This window comes from Pelophylax lessonae (genome assembly GCF_965119305.1).
Source record: "Pelophylax lessonae genome assembly, chromosome: 1".
In the NCBI taxonomy this organism is placed as follows: domain Eukaryota; kingdom Metazoa; phylum Chordata; class Amphibia; order Anura; family Ranidae; genus Pelophylax; species Pelophylax lessonae.
In genome coordinates, this window is record NC_138768.1 from 743,245,341 (window position 1) to 743,257,609 (window position 12,269).

Below are 12,269 nucleotides of genomic sequence, written 5' to 3' on the forward strand. Positions count from 1 at the left end.
GCAACGATCTCCATTTTATTCTCTAGGGTCTCTGCTAAAAAAATATATATAATGTTTGGGGGCTCTAAGTAACTTTATAGCAAAAAATACTGATTTTAACTTGAAAACACGTGTCAGAAATAGGCCTGGTCCTTAAAGCGGAGTTCCACCCAAAAGTGGAACTTACGCTCTTTTGTTTCCTTCCCCCCCTCCGGTGCCACATTTGGCACCTTTCAGGGGGAAGGGGGGAACGTGTACCGCGGAAGTTCGGCCTCCTCCTCCCTCCTCCGCCGCCGAGCCATTAAGAATGCGCAGTGCGCTTCACGCATGGGCAGAAGGAACCTGCCCGTGAAGCCGCAAGGCTTCAATGCTGGGTTCCCTTGCCGGCAATGGCGGCGGCAACACTCAGCAGCCGATGGCACCATCGGCTGCGGTGCCGACATCGCTGGACTCCAGGACAGGTAAGTGTCCTAATATTAAAAGTCAGCAGCTACAGTATGTGTAGGTGCTGACTTTTAATTTTTGGAGGGGGTGGAGGAGGTGGAGGGGGAGGCGGAACTCTGCTTTAAAGTGGTTGTACACCTCCCTGTTATGTTTGTACCTATAGGTAAGCCTATAACAAGGCTTACCTATAGACCTATAGGTAAGCCTATAACAAGGCTTACCTATAGTTACTGTAAATATCTCCTAAACTTGCACCGATGATGTCATTGGGCCGTGACCAGCGGCTCCCGTGCACATGCACGGTAGTGACGTCACACGCGGCTCCGACCAGTAGCACAGCTGGAGTCTGAAGACCCAGAAGGAAGACGGGCGAAGATAGATGAGGCCTCCAGCGGGAACGACGCAGGCTTCGTTTGCAGGTAAGTGTAACATTATGTGCTAGTATGGGTTGCATCAGTGTCCACTATCAAGTGGATATAGGAGGAGTCCCCTGTAGTGCATTTGCACATCTTTCCCAGCAAGGAGTGTTGTCTCCAAGGGTTAGAAAGGCTGGATTCATCTCTTTTTCATGGATAGTGTAGGACCCACTGATAATGGGGTACTTTGACGTAGTGGTGGGCTTGAGCACTATATGGCCATATGGTGGGACCAAATCCCCATTTTTATTTATGGATTGTCTTCAAATTTGGTAGTAATTTCTTTTGCATGTGTGCGCTTTTCTTTTTTAATTTGCATACTACTGTAGCACATTATGCATTTACTTTGCAGGCAACCAAAAGAAAAACGTTTTCCAGGCTTTACATCCTCTTGAAGTGGTTAATAAAAGAATTGTCAAAAACTGTCTCTGTGTTTTTATTACTTTTTGACACATTTTTTGGTGAATGGGTAGGGGTACTATGTACCCCATACTCATTCACATAGGGGGTCGCAGGATCTGGGTGCCCCCTTGTTAAAGGAGGCTTCCAGATTCCGATAAGCTCCCTGCCTGCAGACCCCCACAACTACCGGCCACGGTTATGGGGATGAGGCCCTCAACATGGGAACAAGGTGCTTTGGGGTGGGAGGGGCAGAGCGCTCATCCATCCCCTTTCCTGACTTGCCAGACTGCATGCCCGGATAAGGGTCTGGTATGGATATTGGGGGAGACCCCATGTCGTTTTTTTTTTTTTACTTTTTTTTTACCAGCATTTTTTTTTTTTTACTCAGCTGTCAGCAGGGAAGCCCATTGACAGCTGATTACTCATCAGTTGTTAAGGATGCCGCAGCCGGCTTCTCGGCCCGCTCCTTAACTACCAGCTTATACTGCACCCTGATTGAGCTTTGCCTAATGTGGGCGCAAAATGCACTGTGCAGCGCACAGCAAAGTGATTTGGGCGAACAGCCAATGTTCAGCCCGAGCATGTGGCTCGGGCCAAAACATTCGCCCAACTCTAGTGTGAACTAATCTCTAGTCAATTGCCAGTGCAACAGGTGTGCCCTTTGAAGATTTACCCTGACCCCCGCGGTTCCAGTAACAACCTAAATGTTTGGTTTTTCCCTCATTTTCAGTGGTCACCAGGACAGACAGAGAAGGCAAATCCCTTTAGCAGGGACACAAATAGCAATAACCTTTCCTTACGGTCTCCAAAACAAAAACAGAAAGGTTTGCCTTTAGATACCATTTAGGGCGCTTTCACAAGAAGGGTCCACTCAGAATGGAAGGTCCATGCAATTCTATAGACCAGTGGGTGTAAACGGACTTGTGTCTGTGTACACCCGCCTACCTCCAGGTCCAATTAGGCTCGCTGTAAAAAAAATGGAAGACTGCATCCATTTTTATTTGTGCAGACTGGATCAAATGATAATGGGGTGTAAACGGACAGTGGAGTCTGTTTACCCATAGAGAAGAGTGGGCTCTGTCCATGTCTGCTCTGCATAAACTGAGTGGACACGGACCTGTCATCCCCCACCCTGCTCCAATCAGCAGGGGAACTGTGAATGGATCTCCTGCTGATCAGAATAAAAACTGCCTGTATGAAAGGGCCCTCAAAAAGATCTGCAGGGGGTTTATTTTGTTCTGATGTCTGTCCAACACACTTCACGATGTGTAACATGCCTAACCCCCACATAGAAGTCTGGTTGCTTCCATCGCCCCCTTGTCACTACAGAATGCAATACTGATATAGGGTTCGGAGGAAGTAGCCAGGGAGCATGGCTGGGGCTGTGGGCATCCAACGCATTCAGACATGGTAAATATAAAAATCCAAGTGGCCATTGCTATTTAGCTTTTGAAAATAACAAAAATCAGAGGAACTGAACTGGTGAGTATTAAAGCCTGCACTTTTGCAGGTCCTGCTTTCTTACGTTTGTTTGACACAGTAGCACTTTGGGTAACAAATATTCTAAAAATACATTTACAAAAGTAATGGAGTGGTTTTGAGGACAGTGACACAATACATTGGTGTTGCAGTGTCTCCTGTTGTGTTCTAAAGAATCGTTGCTAGCACGGACAGTGATAAGATAAAACACTTACTAATAATTGCAGTGGTATTCTCCTCTTGTCCTTCTCATTGCTTCTGGTTTCATAAGGTTTGTCTTTGTAATGATGCAATGAAAGTAATATGTTTTTACAAATCCAGAGTGAAGTGTGACTGTAAGTTATCTTTAAACTATAACCAGCGATGCAATTGCAAGAAATAGGCAGTATGCAGCTTCTGTATTTTTTAAATAAGGTGTAAGGTTTGGTATATACAGTTCCTTGAAAAAGTATTCATACCCCTTGAAATAGTCCACTTTTTGTCATGTTACAACCAAAAATGTAAATGTATTTTATTGGGATTTTATGAGATAGACCAACACAAAGTGGCACATAATTGTGAAGTGGAAGGAAAATGATAACTGTTTTTTTTTTTTTTTTTTTACAAATAAATATCTGAAAAGTTCTGCATGCATTTGTATTCACCCCCCTTTTTACTCAGATACCCCTAACTAAAATCTAGTGGAACCAATTGCCTTCAGAAGTCACCTAATTAGTCCCCCTATGTGTAATTTAATCTCAGTATAAATATAGCTGTTCTGTGAAGCTCTCAGAGGGTTTTTAGAGAACCTTAGTGAACAAACAGCATCATAAAGGCCAAGGAACATGCCAGGCAGGTCAGGGATAAAGTTGAGGAGAAGTTTAAAGGCCGGTTAGGTTATTAAAAAATATCCCAAACTTTGAACATCTCATGGAGCACTGTGCAATCATCTGAAAATGGAAAGAATATGGGACAACTGCAAACCAACCAATACATGGCCGTCCAACTAAACTGACAGGCTGGGCAAGGAGCTCATTAATCAGAGAAGCAGCCAAGAGCAGTGGTGTATTTAGGTTTTGTGCTGCCCTAGGCCGGACTAAACTCGTGCACCCCCTAATTTAACTACGATCCACCCCTTCCTGTGAAGGCCACACCCTTTTATGTTTCAGACCCGCCCTGTCATCTGTAAACCCCACCCCTTCCTCATTAGGCTCCACCTTTTCCTCTTAGAGCTCCATCTCTTCCTCTCTGTACCTTAAAAGTGGGTACAAAGTGCCTACTTGTATATTTTGTGGTTTTGTATGGGTACGTCATTTTGGGGAGCGTTCCTGGGGGCCCCCGCTAGGCAGCGAGGATGCCAATCAAGAGAGAAATAAAGGAGGATGCCAATCCACAGGGCCGGTGGCTGCAATTGCCGCCGGGCCCCCGCGATCGCTCCACACTGAGAGAGAAGAGCGGTCCGCTGTTGTACACGCGGCAGACTGTTGTTCTCTCTGAAATGATCACAGAGCGCCTGTGATCCTCCTATTTAGGATCACATGTATCTGTGGTCATTTCACAAGTTCCCCCCCCCCATACAGTTAGAAAACACCCCCTAGGCTCACATTTAGCCCCTTGATCACCCCTGGGTTAACCCCTTCCCTGCCAGTGTCATTATTACAGTAACAGTGCATATTTTTTGCACTGATTACTGTAGTAATGTCACTGGTCCCCCCAAAAGTGTCAAAAATGTCAGTTAGAGGTCCGATCTGTCCGCTGCAGTCCCGCTAAAAATCGCAATTGCCGCCATTACTAGTAAAAAAAAAAAATGAAATAAATGAAAATGACATTTCTCCTAGTTTGTAGACGCGATAACTTTTGCGCAAACCAATCAAAATACGCTTATTGGGATTTTCTTTTTTTTAACAAAAATATGTAGCAGAAAACAAATTGGCCTAAAAGGATAAAAAAAAATTTGATTTTTTTTAATTTTAATAACAAAATTAATAAAAATTGCAGAGGTGATAAAATACCACCAAAAGAAAGCTCTATTTGTGGGAAAAAAGTACATCAATTTTTTTAGGGTACAGCGTCGCACGACCACGCAATTGTCCGTTAAAGTAATGCAGTCCTGAATTGCAAAAAATGGCCTGGTCAATAAGGGGGAAAATCTTCCAGTCCAGAAGTGGTTAAAGCTTGGAGCACTTTGTAGTACATGAACTTTTACTGCCTGTGAACTGTTAAATGCATTTGCATTGATTTCAGCATGCATGGAGCACTTTGTACACGCTGAAACCAATGCAAACTCTTTTACCAGTTCACATGCAGTGAAAGTTCATGTACTGCAAAGTGCTCCATATTTGTTAAAAATATATTTACTGCAAAAATGTAATGGAATTATTAATTTATAATTGTAGCAATAGCAGTGGGTGGTAACCTAAAATCGTGATTCCTACCTGCTGTCAGATGTCCTGACCTGGTTGGGGGTTCCCTTTTCCTCCTCTCTCTCCTCCTCCTCGACATAGATAGACCCTGCCCTGTGGAGAGGTTAGTCCCTCTTACATGCCGCGCGGAGGGTGGGTAGGTGGTATCCGCCCCCACCCACTCATTGAAGTGCATCCCGTCTGGCCACTCACTGCCGCTCTATGGGGGCAACAGTCCCTCCCTGCCTGGCAAGTATGTACGCCCCTCAGTGCTGGGACAAGGCCATCCAGATTCCAGCGCCCTGGGCAAACTGCGCCCCCCCCATGTGTATTCACAGTTCACATCTCGGTGTTAGTGTGACACTCGCTGGGAGTGAAGGCAGCTTCTCTTGTCTCCAGTCATGTAATATGTCACATGATAAGACAGTCTGCCCTCACTCTATAGTGGCACTGCGCTGAGACTGAGGCATTGCACGCAGTTCCGGGGAGTTTGCAGTGTGGCCCCATTCACTTGAACAGGTTGCCTTCAGCAGATGTTAGTGCATGCTGAAAGTGACGGGCGGTATAATTCCTGCCACTGCTGCAAATCAAAATATTACAGCAGTGGCATCTGTAAACCTCTAGCTGCTGCCTCTGGCAGGAGTGATAGGGAGCTGTATTATGAGGCTCAGCAGCATGTTTTATTGCCCGCCAACCGCAAGTGTAAATGAGCCCATGGCTAGGTTCACACTGTTACAGGTGGTTGCATGTGCGGGACAGTGTGTAAATGGCACCAATTCCCACAACCACCTGCAGGAAAAATTCCCTGCTCTTTTACAGATGCCCAAGGCTGCCATTTACTCTTATTGGCACCCCCACACATCTGAAAATGCAGCACATTTTTTGGTGCGGGAAATTGCATGGTGCTTTTGCACCATGCGATTTCCCTGCGGCTGCGTTTTCCTAAAGGTGCAGGGACCTGTTTCCTGTAGGTACAGTAGTCTATTTAAATGAATTGGCTGCTGTGCCTGCGCAAATGTGAGTCACAGCAAACACATTAGTGTGAACATGACATAAAAGTCACCTAAAAGGAAAATACATACAGCAAAGTGACTCCAACATATTGTACTTAATAGCACAAAGTCACTTTATAAAATACCTCTGCTGAGTACTTCCCTAATTATCAATAATATACACAGTGCTCAGGTGAAAACAGCAGAACATCACTGCATTGTACCTGTAATTCTCAGTGTTCTTGGGTTTAATCTGGGCATCTTCTATCTGCTTCTGTCCCCATCTGAGTGTCAGCCTGCTCTCCACCTGCATTGCTTTAGTATCCTTAGCTCTGCAATGAGTCCCGACATTTTCTTCATCTTCTGCCGGCCTCTATCCCCGCCCACTGGCCCGCCCACCACGTACAGCACTTCCCTAGACCATAAACTACAGGTCTGATAGGAGGTGGGCGGGGACAGAAGATGCAGAAAACTTCGGGACTCAACCTGGACACAGAGCTAAGAATTCTAAAGCAATGGTGGTGGGCGGGCTGACGATCGGGGACAGAAGCAGAGAGAAGATGCTGACACTAAACCCGAGCCCTAAGCATACAAAAGGCTTGCAGGTGGTGCTCGCATTATCAGCACTTCACCTCCGCTGCGCCCTCCCTCCCGCCCACCCCCTGGCGACGCCCCTTCACTAAAAGCTGGAGAGTGGAGACTGTGTGTGTGGGAGGAGGCGGTGACAGGCAGGCAAGGACCAGGGGAGCAGACAATGAGGCGGGACTCGGCACGCAAAGTGACAGGAGCACTGCAGGCGAGCCTCACAGAGCGGATCGTTTTTTTTTTTTTTTTTTATGCGGGGACGGCGGCTTTTTTGCCGCCCCCCCACAAAGTGCCGCCCTAGGCCTAGGCCTAGTCGGCCTAGGCCAAAATACAGCAGTGGCCAAGAGACCAATGGTAACTCTGGAGGAGCTGCAGAGATCCACAGCTCAGGTGGGAGAATCTGTCCATAAGACAACTATCAGTTGTCTTATCAACTATCAACTCTACAATTCTGCCTTTATGGAAGAGTGGCAAGAGGAAAGCCATAAGAAGTCCTGTTTGCAATTTGGGAGAAGCCATGTAGGGGACAAAGCAAACATGTGGAAGAAAGTGCTCTGGTCAGATGAGAGCAAAATTTAACTTTTTTGGATAAAAGCAAAACTAACACACATCACCCTGAACACACTATCCCCACCGTAAAACATGTTGGTGGCAGCATCATGTTGTTGGAATGCCTTTCTTCAGCAGGGACAGGGAAGCTGGTCAGAGTTGATAGGAAGATGGATGGAGGCAAATACAGGGCAATCTTAGAAGAAAACCTGTTAGAGTCTGCAAAAGACTTGAGACTGGGGTAAGGGTTAACCTTCTAGCAGGAAAACTACCCTAAACATACAGCCAGAGCTACATTGGAATGGTTAGATCAAAGCATAGTAATGTGTTAGAATGGGCCAGTCAAAGTCCAGACCTAAATCCAATTGAGAATCTGTGGCAAGATTTGAAAATTGCTGTTTATAGACGCTCTCCATCCAATCTGACAGAGGTTAACCACTTGCCGACCGCTCACATGGAGCGTACTGCGGCAAAGTGGCTCGTTATCGTCCAGCGACGTAGACCTACGTCGCTTGACTCCTCCCCTTGTGGGCGGCGCGCGCCCACCACCAGAGGCTCACTTCCGCTGTATTCAGATACAGCGGGAGTCGGGCCAGGGGAGGAGAGGCGGTGATCACCGCCGCTCTTCCCCGATCACCGGCGATCGAGTGAGGAGATCCGCCCGCTTGTGTAAACAAAGCGGGCGGATCTCCTATGTGACAGGCAAGGACAGATTACAGGATTCAGCATAGCTGAACCTGCGATCTGTGCCTGTGTCACACAGTCCCCTCCCCCCCCACACGTCAGTAAGAACCAGGCATATATTTAACCCCTTGATCACCAATAAAGTTAACCCCTTCCCTGCCAGTGTCATTATTACAGTAACAGTGCATATTTATAGCACTGATTACTGTAGTAATGTCACTGGTACCCCCAAAAGTGTCAAAAATGTCAGTTAGGGATCCGATCTGTCCGCCTCAATGTTGCAGTCCCGCAAAAGAAAAATCACAGATCGCCGCCAGATCGCCGCCATTACTAGTTAAAAAAAAAAAACAATAAAAATGACGTAAATTTCCCGTAGTTAGTAGCTGCGATAACTTTTGCCCAAACCAAAATACGCTTATTGCGATTTTTTTACCAAAAATATGTAGCAGAAAACAAATTGGCCTAAAATGTTAAAAAAGTTTGATTTTTACATTTTTTTTTCGGGGAATTTCATATAAAAAAATGTGAAAAATATTGTTATTTTTTCAAAATTGTCGCTCTTTTTTTGTTTATAGCGCAAAAAGTAAAAATCTCACAGGTGATCAAATACCACCAAAAGAAAGCTCTATTTGTGGGGGGGGGGGGGGGAAACATAAATTTAATTTGGGTAGAGAGTTGCGCGACCGCGCAATTGTCTGTTAAAGTAACGCAGTGCCGAATCGCAAAATATGGCCTGGTCAGGAATGGGGTAAAATCTTCTGGTCTTAAAGCGGTTAAAAATACGCTCATTGAGAAATTTTTTACATGTCAAAGACATGTAGCTAAATACATTTTGGCCTAAATATATGACAAAAATTGAATATATTGGATATTTTTTAACTGTCAAAGTAGAAAAATATTGTTATTTTTTTCTAAATTGTCGCTCTTTTTTCATTAATATCGCAAAAAATTAAAAGCGCAGAGGTGATCAAATACCACCAAAAGAAAGCTCTGTTTGTGGGAAAAAATGGACATAAATTTTTTTTAGGTGAGTCGTTGCATGACCACGCAATTGTCAGTTAAAATCGCACAGTGCCAAGTTGCAAAAAGTGGCTCAGACGTAAAGCAGGAAAATCCTCCGGTCCTAAAGTGGTTAAGCTATTTTGTAAAGAAAAATGGGCAAAAATTGCAATCTCTAGATGTGCAAAGCTAGTAGAGACATCCCCAAAAAGACTTACAGCTGTAATTGCAGCGAAAGATGGTTCTACTAAGTATTGACTCAAAGGCTGAATACAAATGCACGCCACACTTTTCAAATAATTATTTGTAAAAAATGTTGAAAACCATTTATGATTTTCCTTCCACTTCACAATTATGTGCCACTTTGTGTTGGTCCATCACATAAAATCCCAATAAAATACATTTAGGTTTTTGGTTGTGGAACATTTCAAGTGGTACAAATACTTTTTCAAGGCAATGTATTTGGTCAATAACATTGTCATTGAGTCCTTGAAGACCCAGTGACTTCACTGTCTATATCACTGACTTGAAACAAGTTCTGACCTGACACTGACCTTCATCATCTCTGTGCTCATTCCAGATCAGTGATAGAAACAGCCAGGCGTCTAACATTTTCAAAGGAAGTAAGGAATGTCAGCTTCTTTATGTTTTTTATTTCAAGCAATTTTAAAATTTAGTTCATGTTAGTACCTACATTTGTCCTTATTTCAGCCTCCTGTTATACTCTGTGCAGCAGAACTTAGACTGGGAGAGAGAGAGACAGAGGTAGGAGAAAGCCATTTATGTTACAGGATATATGAGATAACAGGAGGAAAGAATAAAGTGAGCATAAAAATAGTTTGCTGCTACTCCTTTAGTAGTTGCCGCAAACTACTAATCCAGCAGGCCTATGATTTATTCCTGATCAGGCAGTCCTGCTGTTGCAATTCAGATCTAAGGATGTAGCTGTGCTGTCTGGCAGGGGTACCTGAATCACAAGACAGGCTGCACAAACTAACAAATCCTTTGCCAGATAAATAGTTCCCATATGTTCCATTTGTATTTAGTTGCCTGTCTGGAGTTCTGTTGTAAATTAAACTTGTACAAAACAAAAAAAGGGGACGACCTTCTTAAAATACTCTTTGCCTGGCTGTCTCAATCTTCAATTATTTCCCAGAAATGAAATTAGCATGCAGAATAAATGGCCAAAATGAAATCATTTTTATGACCTGCATATTTATACCAGATTACATTTATGGGCAATATTAAAGCCACTGGATCAGTATGACAACCAGGCAATTAACATTTTTAGAAGATTCATGTCAGTAATAGTAGCCTCCATGTTCTCTCAAAAAAAGGTTTTATTTATTACTTCAAACTTTCTTCTTCTTATTACTATCATCTCTTAAACTCTTTCAGCAACTTGGATATAAATATTAATAAAAAAAATTGTCGGTGACCCTTATGTAATTTGGGTCCAGCCCAAACACCCCTTTGCCCCATAATTGAAAATGGCCTTAAATAACATAACCGCATTGTGCTACACCAGCCTTTATTAACCGGGTGCCCTGAGGTTTCTTCAGGGGTGCCTTGTGCAAAATCCTTAAAAATTGCCCAAAAATTGTATACAAGCTGGCATCTGGATGATGCTTGCCTTTTTAGTTACACTAAGTTTTTCACACGTTTTCATTGTGCACCATTACAACCTTCTAGCTGCTGGTATCCTAACTAACAACGGCATCATCGATTGATAAGGAGGCTGTTAGTCGACAGAATAGCATCCTTGTTTGACCTTCTCCTACCCCTCTCCATCAGCAGCGTTGGAGTCACATTAGAGGAGTGATGGAGAAAAACTGAGGGAGAAGGGAAACATTGGAATACTAGTCAGAACCAGTTTGCAAAAGTGTATTTGCTTTGGAAGAATAAATTACCTCTAACGTTGGGTATCCTACTTGGACTTGTGGATGTTGCTGCATTATGAAAAACTATTAGAATAGATTTTACGTTTTAGAATGGGGTGCCTCAAGACTGTCCATGTAATTTTTAAAGGGTGCCTTGATTTAAAAAAGAGTGAGAAACACTTTGCTACGGAAATGTTTTATGCTGCTCCAGTGACATACACTTCCTTGCTTTTCCATATGCTCAGCCCTGACCTGCATTGCTAGAATGTCCCTGTCTGGTTCTTGTCCTGCTGAAGACAGTGATCCAAAAGGCAGGTACATTAACCGCTTGCCGACTGCTCACAGTATATTTACTGCGGCAGTCAGCCCCTCACAGGCAGAGTGACGTAGGTCTACGTCGCTCGCCTGTGAGGCTCTGGGGAGCGAGCGCGCGCCCGCGGAGGCGCGCTCCCGCTCCAGCGCGGTCACGGACCCCCCCCCGCGCGTGTGACCAGCGGACCCGATGTCCGCCGGTCACTCGGCGATCGGCGGGGGAGAGGGAGAATGTCAGGCAGCTTGTGTAAACAAGCCACCTGTCATTCTCCTCGCTGTAAAAACACTGATCACATGGATCTACTATGTAGATCCGTTGATCAGTGTCCTTACAGCTCAAGCCACAGCCAATCACAGTAGAAAGCACGCCCCTAGGGACACACACAGCCCCTCCCTCCCAAATAAAGTTAACCCCTTCACTACCAGTGTATTTTTACAGTAACAGTGCATAGATATAGCACTGATTACTGTAGAAATGTCACTGGTAACCCCAAAAGTGTCAAAAATGTCAGTCAAGGGTCCGATCTGTCCGCCCCAATGTCGCAGTACCGCAAAAAAAATCGCAGATCGCCGCCATTACACGTTAAAAAAAAAACACCAAAAATGACAGAAATCTTTCCCTTTGTTAGTAAACGCGATAACTTTTGCGCAAACCAAACAAAATACGCTTTTTGCGATTTTTTTTACCAAACATAGGTAGCATAAAACAAATTGGCCGAAAATTTTAAAAAATTTAGATTTTTACATTTTTTTTGGGGGGAATTTCATATAAAAAAATGTGAAAAATATTGTTATTTTTGCAAAATGTAGGCTCTTTTTTTGTTTATAGCGCAAAAAGTAAAAATCGCACGGGTGATCAAATACCACCAAAAGAAAGCTCTGTTTGTGGGAAAAAAAGGACGCCAAATTCGTTTAGATACAGCGTCGCACGACCGCGCAATTGTCTGTTATAGTCACGCAGTGCCGAATCGCAAAATACCCCCTGGTCGTTTAGCAGGAAAATCCTCCGGGGCTTAAGTGGTTAATATCAGTGTGTTGTAAATTAGGAGTTATTGGGGTTTGTATTGGCCTTTAATGCAAAGGAAATGTGATGTCTGCATTATTCCCAGAGCTCTTCCTAATGATAGAAGAAGGAAGAAGAATAACAATTGTGACCTAATGCTGATT